The sequence below is a fragment of the Amblyomma maculatum genome, chromosome 9, assembly GCF_055883805.1.
Source record: "Amblyomma maculatum isolate TAMU_Amacu chromosome 9, ASM5588380v1, whole genome shotgun sequence".
NCBI lineage: Eukaryota > Metazoa > Arthropoda > Arachnida > Ixodida > Ixodidae > Amblyomma > Amblyomma maculatum.
Window position 1 is genome coordinate 129,800,444 of NC_139352.1, and position 19,511 is coordinate 129,819,954.

General features: G+C 46.4%; 1 pseudogene; it reads left to right on the forward strand.

Moving 5' to 3' along the window:
• LOC146180381 (uncharacterized) overlaps positions 1 to 19,511 on the forward strand; it is a 38,515-nt pseudogene that overhangs the window by 5,093 nt on the left and 13,911 nt on the right.

Below are 19,511 nucleotides of genomic sequence, written 5' to 3' on the forward strand. Positions count from 1 at the left end.
AGCGTGAAGCCAAGATACTGTTTGTTGGAGTGCTTCTATTCTTTCATTTGATCGGGTTTCCAATTCAACAAGCTTTGAGCGGAAGTCAGTTATCAGCGCTTCCATATTAGTCTGCTGAATTCGAAGAGCCGCTACATCTTCTAAAAGTTTATTTTGTCCTGCCAATAACTGCTTGAGTAGGTCCTGAGTACTGGGATCACCCATGGGTGGTCCGGGATTTGTTTCCACATCGCCACAAAAGACAAGCTTACAAACGCAATACGCGTCATATGCAATGCATATACATCGTTTTGGGCACGGCAGAACCAGAAGGAAAAGGTAATCACTTCTAATAGTACAGTAAGATGCACAAACCTGGAAAAAGCAGAAGGAAGGCGCATGAGGCCACATGCCGTTGCCTGGTCCGCCGTGCCCACTAAATACGAAGCCTTGCGGACAGTCTTTTAAAGCCTTGCAGGTTGAGGTAACATGGCCCCGAGGTGGCGCTAACTCCAGGTGCAGCCAGCGCTGTCATTCCTGACGTCACTCAGTGGATGAAATCGGTGAAGCGGGATCGGGTATGCGGCGTTTTCCTGGTTGCACGTGCCGATAGACGATGCAATTTGAGAGCTTGAAGCTCCGGTCAGACCAAGCAGCAATGCCTGGAAAAAGCAGAAGGAAGGCGCATGAGGCCACATGCTGTTGCCTGGTCCGCCGTGCCCACTCTGTCGCCGTGTCAACGTTAAACAAAAACCCATGATATAATTCTAGCCAGTGAGGCCATTTGTCCTCTGCTTATAGAGCAATGACAACAACACAGAGACAATAAAAAAATTTCGTTGAGAACCGGTCGGCAATCTGTCTACTCGAACGAGTTCACTTCGTGAGAAGCGGCGTGATTGAAAGGGACCTGTGCAGATTAATTCATACTTTTATTGAGTTGCTTCATCTACATAGCATACCCCTCCTTACCTAGAGATCTTATCACAAAAAGAACCGCCTTGAGTACCTCATCATACAAGCATTTTCAGTGGCACTAGAGCTTCATCAATACACAGCTGCATAATAATGTCTGCAACTTGACATTGTCAACGCACTCGCGGAAATCTGCGAGGAAAACATCAATGCGCAGATGGTGCCCTATATGAAAACTTAATTAACCAGAAGAATCCTTGGCAGCCGATGCACAAACGGATGGTTAGAAGTAAATGAACCAAAAGACCCACGCGAACCAGTCAGAAAACAGCTCACCATTAAGCTTCTTCCCAAAAATATGCATGCTGTATACACCACAAGGGTAGGAGAACGGCAGGGCTTTAGCTCTCGAAATAAATTACAGGCTGCACCGGCTGTCATTATACGTAGATGCGGCTTAGTATCCAGCTTCATACAGAGCACCTACTGTAGCAGGGGCTACTACATACTCACAGCAAGATATAACAATCAACGACTCCAAGACAGCGAACTCAATTTCGAACGGGGTTGAATTGCAAATATTACTATCAGTGCTCTTTATACGATCTTCAGCGTCTTACGCATGCCATGATTAACTGCGCGGTTTGATATTTATTTCCATCGTAGCTTACGGAGTGGAATTGAAAGCTTAAAGTTAAAGCAACATATTCCACGCGATCGCTCTTACATGGCAAGACGTATATTTACGTCTTTAGAGTGCATAGTACTGTTGCTTCCAGGAGAAATGTCAAGAAAATGACGGTGACTACTTCCAAGCCATCGTACGCATAATAAAAAAGAAGCGCACTTCTTTTTGTTTGGGCTGGGAGTTCGCGGTGGCGCCAACACACCGACACCAACGGCGGCTAACCGAAGTGCTCCTGCGATGTGCCTTTCCATTCAACATCGAAACGGACCGTGCTCAGCTCGGATACCCACGGTGGCGCAAATCACCGAACAGCGGGGGCGTGCCACTTTGCTGCTCCTGTGGGGGCGTGTCCACAGCCTGAACCCCGAAAGGCCCAAGTGCTTGCGTTCCCGCGACGGCTCCCAGGCGGCAGAGACCCGACGCGGAAGGGGGCACTGTTAGACCGCTGCCTGACGATGGCAGCACCCCCCCGTTTGGCTCGGTTTCCCCACGGTGGCGCCACTCACCGACATCCGCTACATACAGCTACGATATCCTGTGGAGTGGGCCCCCCGGGGCTCAGGTTGGAGACGCGCAGACGCACTGGCCAACGTTTGCTAGCCAACGAAGCTCTGGCGCCGCTTCGGAGTCCGCGGTGTCGCCACACACCGACACCCAAGGGCCTGCTAAGGTGCTCCTGCGGGGTCCTGTTTCGACGGAATATGGAACGCACTTGGCTCGAAAACCCACAGTGTCGCCACTCACCGACACGCCACTAAATGGGCGTGCTCCGGTGGGAGGATGCTATTGCATATACAGGGGTTGGAGACAGCTTCGGCAAACCTGGGTTGCCAAAGCTGGGTTGCCCGTGCTTATGAATATGCATCCCTCTAGAATCAGTAGGATAGTTGCCACCGACAGGCTATGTCATGACCACGATGGAGTAGTGGTCCAATCGCTAATAAACTAACAGCAATCTCGGTAGTTATCTGAACTTGATGAGCGCTGCTTTCGCGAACTGGAGTAGTCAACTCTGGGTGCGAAGTCGCGTTTTTCCCATTAGTATACAAGTAAACAAAAATGTTCAAAGCGGTATTTTGATTTCCCTGTCCGCTTGGGAGATTGTCGCTGTGGTAATAACAACCATTTAAATAATATAACGTATTTTGAAAACTATAAATACTTCGAAGACGATTCCTTTTCAAAGCGCCACGTTACCGATATGTCTGAGCGTGAACTGACCGCCATTAAGTGCGCGAGGCGCTTGCGCTAACCGCAGAAACATATGCAACAAATATTAATTCGATAGCGTCAAGGGCCCCGTGGCACAGAAAAGGAGGTGTGTGTGTTGCTCTCCTTTGTAACTCGAATATCTGTGAGGAAGCAAATAAGTAGAAATTGTTCTCAGCGTACCAGAAATCGAACTCCGGCACTTCAGTGCGAGACGAGAACGCAATCGATACACTACCGAGCAAGGTTGCTACACTCGAGTGAAGTTGCATTAGTGTATGAGTTGCCGTTTGGCTGTATGCTAACGAAGAGCTGTGCCATTAGAAAGGAACAATTAGGGAATAACAATTAGGCAAATAACAAAGTATAATTGCGCTAGTTTTGCGCTTTGGTTGCATGAAATTGTAGCATAGCGTATGGTGGTAGCGCGAGTAGAGAGAGAGTAGAAGGAAGAAGTGCGGAGTAATAAGAAAAAGTAAAAAAGCATTGGAGCGTTTTCGCTGGTCTTCATAGTTCTGGCTCTGGGTTTTGGTTATTTGTGGCTATCCCCGGCACCCAAGCGCCTGGAAAGGACCTCCACGCATCGATACCACACCCACAGCTATGGCTTCGCTGAATCCACAGCACTGGATCCGGCGTCGCCGCACACTGGCAGGTGAGTGGGAACCACACCTGCCACTGAGCACGAGTCGACCCATCCTGGGCCGCTATTTGCATCACAATCTGGCGAGCCTGGAAGATTCGAGCGTCGTTTCCCGCCGTGCCAGATCTGAACCTCTGCGAGTTGAGAAATTGCAACTAGAGAAGTTGGCCGCTATCGGGACCTAACTTGGATATTCGGGGTTAGAACTTGGTACCTGGATCGGGAATGAACAACAGCACTGCGAGCTGATGGCGCAGCCGAACGAGAAGCAATTCGCTAAGCCGCAGAAAAGGACAAGCAAATGGCCGAACGTAGAATGGAAGTAGCGGAGAGAGAGAAGGAGGTATTGACATTAATGCTCAGGCTGCAGAATTGTGCCCGTACTGATATGAATACTGATGCCGAGGTCACGGGTGCGCCTAGCTCCTCCGGTTCTCTCACCTATACAATTACTTCGTTTGTTCGACGGGCGATGTGAGGATCTTCCTTTTTATCACCAGCGACTCGAGCGTGTGGCTACCGGACAGCAGTGTCCTCCAGAGAAATGGGTTGTAGCCTTTAGTATGTGTCTAACTGGGAAGTCCTTGCATTCATCGTTCGTATAACAGCGGAAGATTCACTTGATTATATAAGGGTTAAAAATGCCTTGCTGCAGCGGTTCCAGTTCACTGCACAAGGATATCAAGAGAAACGGGGAGAAGATGGTGAAACAGGAAAACAGCTGATTGCTCGCATTTCCAGTTTCTTTGATCACTGGATAAATATGACTGAATTCCACCGGACGTTTGAAGGAATAAGGGTGTTAATCGCAGAGCAATTCCAGCGATGTTACTACCCACAGCTCGTAGTCTTTCTCAAAGCACGCAGCTGCGAGACTGGCTAATCCTGCTGATATGACGGGCAATTTCATTGAAGCCCTGAACCTTGCCAACATTGGTATGGTTGGGGATGAACTGAAGGACTGCGAGAAACACAACGCTTCCCCTGCAAAGAAGCAACTACCATGGTTTATCCTGTGTCACAAGTTGGGTCATAATTCAGCAGACTGTCTACTTGTTTCCAGTGATGTACCCGAGTGCAATGCGTGTGGTCGATTTGGACATAACGCCAACGACTGTGGAACGCGATGGAATGAGAAATTTGTTTCGTATGCCTTGTGAAGTATGCCAAAGCGAGCTTCTGGACACACGGCTTCCGAGCTCCTCTGTGCAGCCAAGTCGAGTACTCCCACTGATCACGGAAGGTAAACCACAAGAGCCTTCTTTTTAGCAGTCGAAATGTCGGTTGCTAAAGGCCGCATGTTCTCTCATGAAGTCGACGTCCTCAAAGACACAGAGACCATGATTATCTGACAAAATGTAGTGCCTTTAGTCTCGTTCACAGGGAGAAGCAGTGGCGTTTTAGGTTTGGATGGACGAGTCAAGGTCTTACCTGAGGCTCTGATCCGGGTGCATGCACCGCTTTTCATTAGAACAGTAACATTCTTATGTATGAATGGACCTCTCTACGACCTCGTGCTTTGCAGTATACCAGGCGCAAAGGCATCGCATGATCCGGATCCCGGATGGGAGTACACTGCCGCTGTTACTTTCTGCAGCCGACAAAATACAAGTAAGACGTGATGTTGGGCTAGTCGGTTCATGGTTATAACAACACAGAACTGCGCGAAGGCAACGGGACAAGAAGGCACGATTGCAACTGTGTAATAACCTTTATAAGCATTCTGCTTTAGCTAAATAAAGTCAGTTGGAAATCGACGCTTTGTGTGTGTGTATACGTGCCTTCTTGTCCCGCTGCCTTCGCGCAGTTCTGTTTTGTTATAGCCAAAATACAGCAGGAATCAGGTGTGTCATCAAAGAGGCACTAACTCCGATCTTAAGAAGACACAAAAAACGAGTAAATTTCTGAACAGCAAAATGACCTAAGCTTAAAAACCTCTTTTGCGAAAGTTGGTCGGGAGTTCGGTTCCGGTATCGGGAATGTGCATTACTTTTGTGTGGAGAGTGACCTCTTATACCGTCATTTTACATTATTCCCTGGCAGACACTTCAAGCAACTGATGGCGCCGGCTAGGTTTCGATTAATCATTCACCACTTCGGTCATGAGAACATCATGGCTAATCACCAATGAATTAGCCGGACCACTGACCGAATACTAGGGGATTTTTACTTTCCGGGCGTGCATGGCGACGTCACCCGTTTCGTTAAATCATGCGATATATGCCAAAGAACGACCCTCAAAGGCAAAGTCGGCGTAGTCCCTTTGGGCAATATGCCTCTGATTACAACAGCATTCCAACGGGTAGCAGTTGATTTAATAGGTCCACTTTCACCGACGTCAAAGAAACCGCTACTCGCTAATTCTCGTTGACCTCGCTACACGTTACCCAGATGACATGACACTTCCTGCTTTTGATGATGTGAGCATCGCGGACGCATTGTTAGAAATGTTTTCCAGAGTAGGCCTTCCGCAAGATATGGTCACAGATAAAGGCCGGAGTTTCACTTCAGATCTGATGCAAAAAGGTGAGCCTTCTTAATTCCGTCAAGCTCCTGTGAACGGCACCTTACCATGCTATGGCGAATGACCTCGTAAAAAAGTTCAATGAAACAATAAAGATGCGGACTAAGCGAACGTATTAAGAGCAACCTTGATCACGGGACCGCTATCTAGCGCCGTTGCTTTTCGCTTATCTGGATATACCGCAAGCCAACTTGGGGCTTTCTCCTTTCGACCTAATTTACGGTCATCACATGGACCTTTGACTGCTCGCAAATAATTTTGGACCAATGACATTCTGGATGATCGTTCGAACAACGTACACCTATCTTCTCGACCTTCGGAACAGTCCCGAGGAAACATGTAACCTCGTTAACATGCAACAACAAGAAAAGGCTCGCACAAAACAAAAGGCCTACTACGACCGCAATAGTCGGCCGCCGAACCTACAGGCTAGAGACAAAGTGCTCATCTTCCTTCCAACAGATTGGAATAAACAACTAATGCAATGGCGAGGTGCCTTTGAGGTTGTGGGCGTGCGGAAGGAAGTGAACAACAGCCTCATTGACGTCAACATGCTGAAAAAATATGAGGAATGGCATGCCAGTTTCTTCATCACGTCTGTCGCCGATGTACAGGGAAACACATTGAACAGTAATCTCACCTGTCTAGCAAAAAGTGACGGTGATGAATGCATCCCACTACTAAGTTTGTTCCCCACAAAAACTGGCACTGATGCAAAGGTGTCGCCAACTTTTGGAACTTATTTCCATATGAAGTGCCCAAGAGTATATCAAGAAAACTGAGAATATGTGTGCTGACTACGTAAGCCGTGTGTGAACGAAAGCCTGCATTCCTCAGCGATTGTATTTTTTGTGGTAGTATTGTAGTGTTGTGTCAATGTCGTTAGTTACTGCTATGGCAGTTACGTGTGCACTGACAGTCAGTAGAGGACACACCTCCCTTTGTTAGAGACCAGAACAGTTCCGCTGTAACTGTTTTGAAGTGGGGGTAGCGTCAAAAAGCTGTAGTATTGCACATGGTGGTAGCGCGAGTAGAGAAAAAGAAGGAAGTGCGGAGGGAGAAAAAATTAAAAGAGCGTGGGAGCGTGTTCTCTGGTCTTCATCGTTCCGGCTCTGGGTTTTGGTTATTTGTGGCCATCCCAGAGGCCCAAGCATCTGGAGCGGACCTCCACGCGTTGACACCACACCGACAGCCACGTCTTCACAGGCTCCTCAACACAGGATCCGGCGTCCCCGAGGACAGGCGAGTGCAACCCTCGCCTGCCTCTGAGCACGAGTAGATCGATCCCGCATGGCCTTTATTTCCATCACATCCAGCATTCGGCGCCTAAAGAAAACTTGCAATCGTAATATCCTGTTATCGTACTGCGCTGCCGCAACAGATGGCGCGCAACCTCTATGATATTTCTGGTGTTCTCGTATACTAATGCTGGTTTGTAGTTGGTTTGTGGGGTTTAACGTCCCAAAGCAACTGAGGCTATGAGACTATGAGGCTATAAGTCCGTAGTGGAGGACTCCGAAAAGTTCGACAACCTGTGGTTTTTTAACGTGCACTGACATCGCACAGCACACGGGCGATGCCGCAGTGCACGTTAAAGCAACAATCATAGTAAGCGACTCCGAACTGGCGATCGGTAACTTTGCTAAAGGTAGTCTACAATCCCGCCTCACAAATGCTCAGTGAAATGAGAAAATCCTCTCTCTTGAAAGAGATCAAACTAATATGGACCCCAGCTCATGCGGGGAACCCGGGAAATGAGGCTGCAATCCAATGCGTTCAAGAATGAGCCGGCCGAGCGGTGGCGCAAAATCAGGAACCGGAACCATTCGGTGAGCCAGTCGTATCACAGCACGAACGCACCGTACATTACAAAGTAATAAGGAGAACACTCCCACAACCCCATAAAACACTGACCAGACAACAAGTGATATGAACAACGCCACAGACGGGGACCCTCCTCAATCCAAACTACGTCTCAAAATTCATAAATAAGGATATTAATCCCTTCTGCCGCTTTTTTGGAGAGAAAGACAACTTCAATTATATGATTTAGGCGTGCAAAGGCCATAAGCCTTCCTCAGAACCCTTGCCTGATCCTTCTAAAGAAGCTTGTGACAAGTTAAGGTTCAGCGACGACCCTGGCATTCAGTTCAAGGTCGTCGAACGGGCCGGCGTCGCCAAAGGTCTCCACGGCCTGCGGGACGTTAGCTGACTTATCCTATTTTTCCCACTTATTGTGGATAAAGTTTTATCAGCCTCAGCCTCGTATACAACACCGCGTTTACAAACAAAGGGGGCGCACGCGACGACACAGCAGACTGGGAATTAAAAGGAGGCTCATAACCAATACGAATACGTAGAGGCGGAAGTTTTCAACACAGTTTTCTGATTTCACGGGGCACTCAGGATGTAGTTCTCAAGCGATAGCTTCACTACGCGAAGTAAAGCCAAGGTCACCGTGTGTTTCCGGTGACGTTCAAAACGCTTCGATGTCAAGTTAGAACTTAAGCAACAATCACTTTGGATAGCTCCTTCCTCACCAAAGGTCTAGATTGAGGTTAAACTCAAGGCCCAAGGTCAACACCATGGTCAAGGTCAAAGGTGAATGGAGCAGCGGCGTGCCGAGAGACGTTTGTTGACAGGAATCTCGGGTATATATAGAGGCATGCCGCGCTCCTCGAGCGGAGCTGTCGCTTCACGATATAGGTTTGCGCGAAGCTAGATCCCAGCCAGTTTTTTGGCAAAGAGCACCGTGATCACCTAAGTATGAAACATAATTTGAAAGGCGTAGTATTTTTGAATAGGCGAAAGGTATGGAGGTGCGAGTTAGGATGGCGACCCATAGAAACAAGCGGTGCCGAAACGTCAATGTGTTTATGTTTTGTTTTTTTTTCTGTTTTGTCTGTGACTTCGGCGAGTGCTGTTTTCGTCAACATGCCAAGTGTAAACAACATTTCTCGCTTCACCTAGCACAAGCAAACAGGGCCAGTCGGTAAAGAGGGCGACCGAGCGCCGTTAAGAACTGTGTCTTTCTGGAATCAATCTATTTTGAAACGCCGCTAAGCTTTGTGTTTTAAAGCCAAACATGCCGCCGGAAGACTCGCCATCTAATGATTATTGCTTCCAATAGTGCAAGCTTCTTGAATAGCCCGATATCCTATCACGTGTACTCAATCTGGTTACCAATTTCAGTCGTCCAAAATATGCAGCCTTGACAAAACTACACAAAAAAGCACCTCTCAGACATTATGACAAGTTAACGAAAGAGAACAGTCCACTGTAACAGACGGCGGTGCAGACGACAGTCTATTCGGTCCTGAAATGCGGCATCTGTTAGCAGACGGGGGATTTCGAGCTTCTGCTGTTACGCGCGGTTCTTTTATCGTGCTACGTGACACTGCCTTCACTTAAACGTTTGCATTACTGAGCGGCAGTACTTAAAGGAAAACTGCAGTGGTTTTCAAACTTACTCACCTTCCACTGTACTGAAGTAGACTCACTGTTGGTCAGGTCTGTGAAGTTATTTTTGCGATTATTGCGAAAACACCACAGCAATCGTCGATTGAAAGCGCATCATTCAAACTTCTCGCGTCCCGCGACGACACCAGAGAGGAGGAGATGAATAGAGAACCCTCACCCGCACCGGCGAGCGTGACGTCACCGTGAGGATAGGCCAGGCGCTCCCAGCCGCCCGAGTGCATTTTTAGCCTGTGTTGTTGCTCGTGTTATGAGGTTGCGGAAGTTCAATGTGTCGCTTGAGTTGAACACCCGTCCCAACATGCGGTACTGCTGCGCCTTCGGGTATGCGAGCACTTTCGCTCCGAGCGCAGTGGGTCGCTATTGTGAAAAGCGACAAGTTTACGCCGACCATATCACTGGACATTCGAAACTATAATAATTGCTGAATTTAGTACGTTGTATTCTGAGAGCAGCTGCAATGCACCTGGCAGAGCTATTTTCTAGCAATTTATAAACACCTATTGTGAAAGAATATAATGTCTTAAACAAAAATACAATTATTCGCGCGAGGCATTGTATCCAATTTTTTTTATTGACCATGAGTGAATTTGGGCAGTTCCCTTTGGGAAGGAAGGTTTCCACCAGCGGCTGCGAGCCGCGACTATCTGTTGCGTCAAGCTTCCCGTATAGTTACCATTCGAGCATAACCATACAAAGCAATATTGCGAATATGCTGCTGTGAATCAACACACATATGAAAGCTAAAATAGCATAAACCAGTGCCGCTGGGACCCAGCGCCCCAGTGCCATACCCGATTATGGGCCCAGTATGACGCTGGACACCGGGCGTACTGGGGCGCGGCATACTGGCATGCGCCACGGTGGTCGCCTGGAGAAAAAAAAGAAACACCTGGGATAAAAAGTAAAAGCTCACAAGTAACGAAGCACCTCAGCTACATTAAAAAAAAAGTAAAAAAAAAAACGACTAGGTGAAAAAAGCTGGAGCTCTAACGCGCTTCGAACTCGGTACCTCTTATTCCGTAGCTTTCTACGCTAACCACTCTGCCACACCGAATTTTTTTTTCTGCATGATATTTATTACATGCATTAAAATTCAGCGTAGAGCTATATTCATTATTCACAGAGTAATCCGCCTGTAGGCGACAAGTCCAATTGAAACCTACAACACCTCACAACTAGAAAATGACTTAGCACAACTTCACTAAAACGGTGGCAAGGAAAGACAACACATCAACAATGGCAGCCAGTCCGGTTGATACTCACTATCTTCGTGTCTCTAAGCTGGTGTACCATCTGGCCGAAATAAGTAGCGGGGGAGACTAAAGGTTCAGCATTCTGGTCCAACATACGCGTTTTCCACAGGCTGGGCAGTCCAAGGAGGAAAATCATGTCAAAGAGTTCGTGGTCATGTTTGGTGGTTATCAAGTAACGTACACTGTGGGAATTCAAAATAAAGTCTTTCTTCAATGTTCTTTGCAGAACGTCCCAAAATAATATTCCATCTTTGTAGGCAATAAAACAGTGTTCGATGGTTTCAGGTGTATCACATAACTGGCAATTAACAGAAGAAACGAAAATGTTTTTTTCCGAAGCCACACTTTAACAGGAAAACCTCGGCATGAAGTTTAAAGAAAAACGTTTTAGTAGAAGGCGAGATCGGCATTGTGCGCACCCTTTTTAACACATCATGCCCCATATAATTAGAATAGAGTGAACGATATAAGGGAGGCGGGAACAACATAAATATCAATTCTTGGTATAAACGTTTCCGTGAAACAAAAAATAAGTACTCATAAGAGAACCGAGCTGCCAGAAAACCCACTGAATCGTAAACTTCTTTCATAAAACCAAATAATAAGGGCCGATCGGTAAAATTGGAAGAGATCACTAAGTTTGGAAGAAGGTTCACTAGGTTAGTTTGCAGGGATGCTCTGGTAATTGGATGGGAGCTATTACGGAAAAAGAAGAAACGAGCAACTAACTGTCTGACATAGAGATGCGTAAAACCTAGTCCGCCATCAGAAACAGGCCTGAATAAGTTATCGCGCCACATAGGCTCAAAACTGGACGACCATATGAACGTCGCAAACCTTCGGTGAAAACTGTGGATGTAATTCCTCGCGCAATGAAGTATCTGTAAAACATAATAAAGTTTTGTAGCCAGAGACATGTTACATGCCTGTGCTCGGCTAAAAAATTGATAGGCGGTGCGGAACAAAAGTCTGGGCATAGCTTTTGAGTGCCATGACCCGCTCTTTCCAGTAACGCCCACTAAACTTGAATACATGAAGGGGAACTCCAAGGTATTTAGGGGGAGCTCGAGACCATTCTTTTCCAGCATAATGAGTTGGCATTGCGCCCCATAAACCGAACCACAGAACCGAACTTTTAGACTTATTCATTTGAGCGCCAGATACGATGCCAAACTGCTCAATGGCGGTTATAATTTTGTCAATGCTGGGTTTGTCTGTACAGAAAAACGCCAAATAGTTGGCGTACGCAAGCACTTTGACTTCATTACTGAAGGCAACATAACCACGGATACTGTGGCTTTGCAGTACACTCAAACAAAGTGGCTCTATGTAGAGGGCAAAGAGTAGCGGTGACATAGGACAGCCTTGCTTCACGTATGATCGAATTAGCACAGGCTCTGAGAGGTGACCATTAACAATCAAGCGAGTGGAACAGTTGTCGCAACAAAGTTGCACCCCTTTCAGTACAGTTGTTCCAACATTTGCACGCTCGAGAAGAGAAAATAGACACGAATGCCGGACAGGATCAAATGCCTTCGCAAGGTCAATCTTGAGTAGAGCAAGCATGCTCATAAGAGCCAGAGCAAGATTCGAGAATTGTAGGTGCAATATTGTTACAGATGAAATGGTTTTAATACAGGTGAACTTCGTACGAAGGACGGACGCACACGGCTCAGAAAAACCCGGATCAGTCTGCACGCGCCTCGCTTCCTCAGATTCTTCTGCTGCTTCTGCAGCTGCTCAGTGCGCCGCTACTTGGCGTAACAATTACCCCGGGCAAACCATTCTCGTCCTCGCAAAAATGAGCTAGATCGAAGATGGCAGCGCTTCATGCGAGTTACGTGGACAACTTGTGTCTTGCGGGATCGGCGGTTATCCGTCGTGACTTTGGCGATAACGTAATTCACGTCATTCTGTTGATCCAACACGACGAAGGGTCCATCGTACTTGCAGAGAAACTTCTCATACAATCCTCGCTTGCGAATAGGCGTCCAAAGCCAGACGTAGTCTCCAGGGGAGTAAGCAACTGCACGATGAAGCAGATCGTAGTGCTCTTTCGAGCGGCTTTGAGAAGCCAGTGTGCGTAGGCGGGCTATACTACGGGCTTCTTCGGCACCGCATAGTATCTGAGAAACAAACGCATCGTCGTTGGGGGAAAATGGGACGATGGTGTCTAAGAAAACGTGGGAAGTTCTTGTATAGGGTAAATAGAAAGGAGAATAGTCGGTAATTTCATGATTTGCAGTGTTATAAGCGCACGTCACATACGGTAGCACTGAATCCCAGTAGCGATGATTAGACGAGACGTACATGGACAGCATGGTTGTCGAGGTACGGTTGGTGCGCTCGGTGGGACCGTTGGTCTGCGGATGATACGGTGTCGAGTGTCGGTAATGTGATCCACAAAGTCCGAGCATTTCTTCCACGATATCAGCAGTGAATTGCCGACCACGATCACTTATAATAACACGGGGTGCGCCATGGCGACGAATAACGGAATTCAAAAGAAATGACGAAACATCAGCAGCCTGTGCGGTAGCGAGAGCAGCGGTCTCCGCGTATCTGGTAAGATAGTCAACGCAGACGATAACCCAGTGGCAGCCCTCTACAGTCTTTGGAAAAGGACTGAGCGGGACATTTCCAATCTTTTCAAAAGGTGAGGTAGGTGGCTTGACGGGTTGTAAAAGTCCGGCCAGCGTGGTGGTGCGTGCCTTAAGTCGTTGGCATTTTTCACATGTCGCAACGTATTGCTTCGTGGTCTTATACATTTGTGGGCAATAAAAACGCTGGCGAATTCTTTGCAGGGTACGACAGAAGCCTAGATGTCCAGAGGTAATATCATCGTGCATGGCATGCAAAACTTGTGCATGGAGACTTTTTGGGACGACCAAAAGAAGGGCAGCACCGTCAACTGAGTAGTTCTTCTTGAACAAAATACCATCTTTGAAAGTAAACTGCGTTGACCCCGCTCTTCCTTCTGCCTTTGTATAAGAGGCTGTAGTGACCGGTCGTTGCGTTGTTCTCACCTAAAGGTCGCCATACTAGAAAAAGTCGACGTGATTGAAGCTAAACACCCGTCGAAGCCGTCTTCATCCTTAACGGAAGTCGGCAATGGGTGCCGTGACAAGCAGTCTGCATCACAGTGATGTCTTCCACTCTTGTACGTGACACCAAAGTTGTATTCTTGTAGGCGTAATGCCCAGCGTGCCAGACGACCGGATGGATCGCGAAGTCCGATGAGCCAGCATAGCGAATGGTGGTCAGTAACTATGGCGAAGTAGCGTCCATATAGGTATGGTCGGAACTTGTGCACAGCGAACACAACTGCGAGGCACTCCAATTGGTAACTGTGTATTTCCGTTCACATTTTGTCAACGTACGGCTGGCATATGCAACAACGCTGTCATGCCCACTATGTAGCTGCACAAGCACCGCCCCAAGACCGACGCCACTGGCGTCAGTGTGGACCTCTGTCACAGCAGAAGGGTCGAATTGGCGCAGAAGAGGTGCTGAAGTTAGAGAAGACTTGAGCAGATTGAAAGAGGATTCGCACTCTGGGGTCCACACAAATTGCGAATCCTTGTGCAGTAGAGAAGTAAGGGGGTGGGCAAGTTGCGCAAAACCAGCAATGAAGCGACGAAAATAAGAAGAGAGGCCAAGAAAGCTCCGACGACTTTTCAGGGTGCGGGGAGTTTCGAAGTCGCGCACTGCAGCAATTTTCTGCGGATCCGGCCTGATACCATCATTGTTGACGAGGAACCAAAGAACTAAAGTTTGTCGCTCTCCAAAAATGCCACTTCTTCGAATTCAAAATGAGGCCCGCTTTGCAAATGCATTCAAGAACTCTATGGAGCTTCTCATTGTGCTCTTGGAAGGTCTGTCCAAAATTGATAACATCATCAAGGTAACACATGCATATTTCCCATTTGAGGCCACGAAGCATAGTGTCCATAAATTGCTCGAACGTCGCGGGAGCGTTGCATAATCCAAAGGGCACAACATTCATCATCATCATCGTTATCATCATCATCATCAGCCTGACTATACCCACTGCAGGGCGACGGCCTCTCCCATATTTCTCCGCTTAACCAGGTTCTGTGCTAGCTGCATCCACTTGACCCCCGCGAACTCCTTAACCTCATCCACCCACCTAACTTTCTGCCGCCACCTGCTACGCTTTCCTTCTCTTGGAATCCAGTTTGTTACCCTAAGCGACCATCGGTTATCCTTTCTTCGCACTACATGTCCTGCCCATGCTCATTTCTTCTTCTTAAGTTCCACTAGAATGTCGGTTTGAGTTATTTCTCTGACCCACTCTGCACGCTTCCTATCTCTTAATGTTACCCCTACCATTTTTCGTTCCATAGCCCTCTGGGTTGTCCTCAACTTAAGTACAACTCTCTTGGTTAGCCTCCAGGTTTCAACCCCATAGGTGAGTACAGGTAAGATGCAACTGTTGTATACTTTCCTCTTGAGCGATACCGGTAAGCTGCTAGTCATAATCTGCGAGTGCTTGCCAAATGCGCCCCATCCCAATCTTATTCTTCTTGTTATTTCCTTTTCATGCTCCGGATCTGCGGTTACTACCTGCCCTAAGTAGATATATTCGCCTACTACTTCCAGTACTTCGCTACCTAATGTAAACTGCTGTTCCTTTCCGAGGCTGTTGAACATTACCTTAGTCTTCTGCATATTGATTTTCAAGCCTATCTTTCTACTTTTCCTGTCTAGGTGATCAATCATTATTTGCAGTTGATCCCCCGAGTTGCTTAGCAAGGCAAGGTCATCAGCAAATCGCAGATTACTGAGGTATTCTCCATCTACCCTTATCCCTAACTGCTCCCATTACAAGTCTCTGAATACCTCCTCTAAGCAAGCTGTGAATAGTACTGGGGAGATTGTGTCTCCTTGCCTAACACCTTTCTTTAGGAGAATTTTGTTACTTTCTTTATGCCGAACTATCGTTGCTGTGCAGCCACTATATATATCTTCTAGCACTTTCACGTGCTGGAAGATATATATAGCACTTACCCCCTGATTTCGCCATGCCTGCAACACCGCCGAGGTTTCAACTGAGTCAAATGCTTTTTCGTAATCAATGAATGCTATGTATAAAGGCTGATTATATTCCGAGCATTTTTCTATCCCCTGATTGATGGTATGGATATGATCGATAGTAGAGTACCGTTTCCGAAAACCTGCTTGATCCTTTGCTTGATTGCAGTCTAAGGTTGCCCTGATTCTATTAGCGATTACCTTAGTAAATACCTTATACGTAACAGATAGTTAACTGGTTGGTCTGTAATTTTTAAGGTCCTTAGAGTCCCCTTTCTTATGAATGAGGATAATGTTTGCATTCTTCCATGGTTCCGGTACCGTCGATGACGCCAGGCACTGCGTATACAGGGTGGCCAGTTTCTCTAGCACGATATCCCCCCCGTCCTTTAGCAAACCTGTAGTTATCTGATCCTCTCCAGCTGATTTCCCCCTTTTCATAGTTTCTAATGCTTTCCTGACCTCGTCCTTCGTCACTGGTGGAACGTCTGACTGTTTTTCCCTGCCACCAACCTCGTTACGATCCAGACTACTTTGGCTGCTGTAGAGATCTGTATAGAACTCCTCGGCTACTTTGACTATCGTGTCAATATTTGTGATGACGTTGCCCGCCTTGTCCCTTATCGCATACATCTGGTTTTTGCCTATGCCGAATTTCTTCTTTACCGCTGTAAGGCTTCCCCCGGTTTTTACAGCATGTTCAATTTTCTCTATGTTATACTTCCTTATAAAAGCCACCTTGCGCTAATTGATTAGCTTTGATACCTCGGCCAATTTATTCTGGTCTGTTCGATTGGAAGCTTTCACACTCTGGCGTTTCTTAATCAAATCTTTCGTCTCTTTAGACAGCTTACCGGTATCCTCTCTAACTATCCTACCGCCTAGTTCTACCGCACACTCAGTAATGATATCTCTGAAAGTATTGTTCATTGCTTCTAGGGTAATGTCGCCATCCTCGGTTAGAGGTGAATATCTATTCTGTTGCGAGATTCTGAATTCTTCTGCCCTCCCCCTCACCGCTAATTCGTTGATGGGTTTCTTTCTTACTAATCTGCTGCGTTTCTTCCTCAGATTTAGGCTAATTCGGGACCTCACCATCCTGTGGTCACTGCATCGCACTTTCCCGATCACCTGTACATCTTTCACAATGGCAATGGTTGAACACATTATGAAGTCAATTTCACTTTTAGTCTCCCCGTTAGGACTTTTTCATGTCCATTTCCGGTTCTTCCGTTTGCTGAAGAAGGTATTCATAATTCTAAAGTTATTGCGCTCTGCAAACTCAACTAGTAACTCCCCCTTGTTATTCCTAGAACCGATGCCATAGTCACCTGTTGCCTGGTCTCCTGCCTCCTTTTTTCCTACCTTGGCATTTAAGTCGCCCATTAGTACAGTATACTGCGTCTTTACTTTTTGAGTTGCCAATTCTACATCTTCGTAGAAGCTTTCAACTGCCTAGTCATCATAACTACCTGTAGGTGCATAGGCCTGCACAACCTTCAGTTTATACCGCTTATTAAGCCTAATTACGATGACTGCCACCCTCTCATGAATACTATAGAATTCATCTATATTACCCGCTATATACTTATTGACAAGGAAACCTACTCCCAGGTGCCGCCTCTCTGGTAAGCCTCGATAACACAGTACATGCCCATCCTTCAGTACAGTATATGCCTCAGTTGGCCTCCTAACCTCACCAAGCCCTATGACATCCCCTTTTGATACCCTCTAGTTCCTCTAAGAGCACTGCTAAACTAGCTTCACTAGCTAGGGTTCTAGCATTAAACGTTGCCAGGGTCAGTTTCCAATGGCGGCCTGTCCAGCGGAGCCAGGAATTCTTAGCACCCCCTGCTGCGTCACAGGTCTGACCGCCACCGTGGGCAGTTGTTCCACAGCCGCTGGTGACTGAGGGCCGGGGTTTTGTGGAGCTTATCATGAGAGGTTGTGGCCAATTACTGCACCAGAGTGGCCAAATCCTGTTCTGGTGAGGGAGTGCTTTGCCGGAGGTGTTCACCGGCATCAGGTCGCACCCCAAAGCTGTTTATGCAATTCCATCGACACGCGGATTTTTTTTTTTAAATCCGGTGCAGAATTGCGCGGCCCCGGGATTTGAACCCCGGTCACTTGCATGCGAGGCGGATGTTCTACCGCTACGTCACCGCTGCATGGTTGCATAATCCAAAGGGCATTACATTAAATTCGTATAAACCATCTGGTGTTACAAAGGCAGCCTTCTCAAGGTCTGATGGATGTAGAGGAGTTTGCCAATAGCCAGATCGCAAATCAACAGAGGAGAAATATGACGCCGAATGTAGACAGTCGACAGCGTCATCAATGCAAGGTAACGAGTATACGTCTTTCTTTGTTACCGCATTAAAACGACGGTAATCTACACAAAATCGCCAAGAATCGTCTTTGTTTCGCACCAGGATTACAGGTGCGGCCCACGGACTGGAAGATTCTCAGATGATTCCTTTGTGCAGCATTTCGTCCACATGTTCTTGGATTATCTTGCGCTCTGCCGGGGAGACTCAATTCAATTCAATTTTATTATATCCGTTTTGTACATTCCAGCTTATACATACAGAAGGAGGTCCCAGAATCAGTGAGTGTATCGGGACCTCCGATAAATGACAGATAACAATTAATATACAAGACAGCAATAATTCTCGGCAAATAAATTGAACGTAGACAATAAATGAGTTCATAATAACAATAACATTATTTTGCAACAAAAAGCACACTGAGCAAGCAAGTTAAACACCAAATCAAACAGTAATAAAAGATATGCATAAAAAGGCATGGCAGTACAGACTTTAAACATGTTAAACCACATAAAAATATGTACCACGTAAAGCTGATAACATAGTCATTATTCAGTATCAGTTTTCTGTTGTTAAAAAGAATTGTTTAAGTTCGGATGCAAATCTGTTTTTGTTAAGAGATTTGACGATGGATGGTAACGCGTTCCAGACCATGATAGCAGAAAAATGAAAAGTTTGTTTCCCATAATTTGTTCGTACTCTAGGTAGTAATAAATGTTTGTTTCTTGCGAATCGCGTTTTGTTATCATTTATTAGTGAAATTTGTGGGATAAGTGATACTGGAAGTTCGTCGTTTAGTAACTTGTAGAAGAATGTGCATAGTTTGTATTTAACGAGTTCAGCGACTGCCAGGATTCCATGAATACGAAGTAAATGCTTAGCGCTAGAGTCATTGAAGGTGTAAGTAATTATTCTAAGTGCCCGATTTTGAATAGTTTGTAGAGAAAATAAATGCGTGTTATAAGTGTTTCCCCAGGCTACAATGGCGTAGGTGATGTGGGAATGTATGAATGCATAATACAAAGACATCAGTGTAGAATGTGAATAGAAAGCTCGTGCTCTGATTAGTATGCGTATGTCATATGCTAGTTTAGTTTTGACGTGGGCAATATGCAGATGAAATTTTAAATGTGAATCTAACTTCACGCCCAAGCAGAAGCAGTAATCGCTTGCTGTAATTATATGCTGGCCAATTCGAATACACGGTGATGATGCAATAGTTATCTGGCTTGAGGTGAATAAAAGGAAAGAAGTTTTTGAAGGATTAATCTGAAGCATATTAAGTTCACACCAGTTTGAAATATGAGCAAGGTCCTTGTTAAGGTTACTAACTACAGTCGATACGAATTTGTCGGAAGTGAAGATTGTAGTATCGTCGGCATATAAGACGCATTTTGAAGAAGTCAGGCGGTTAGGCAGGTCATTAATATAGACAAGA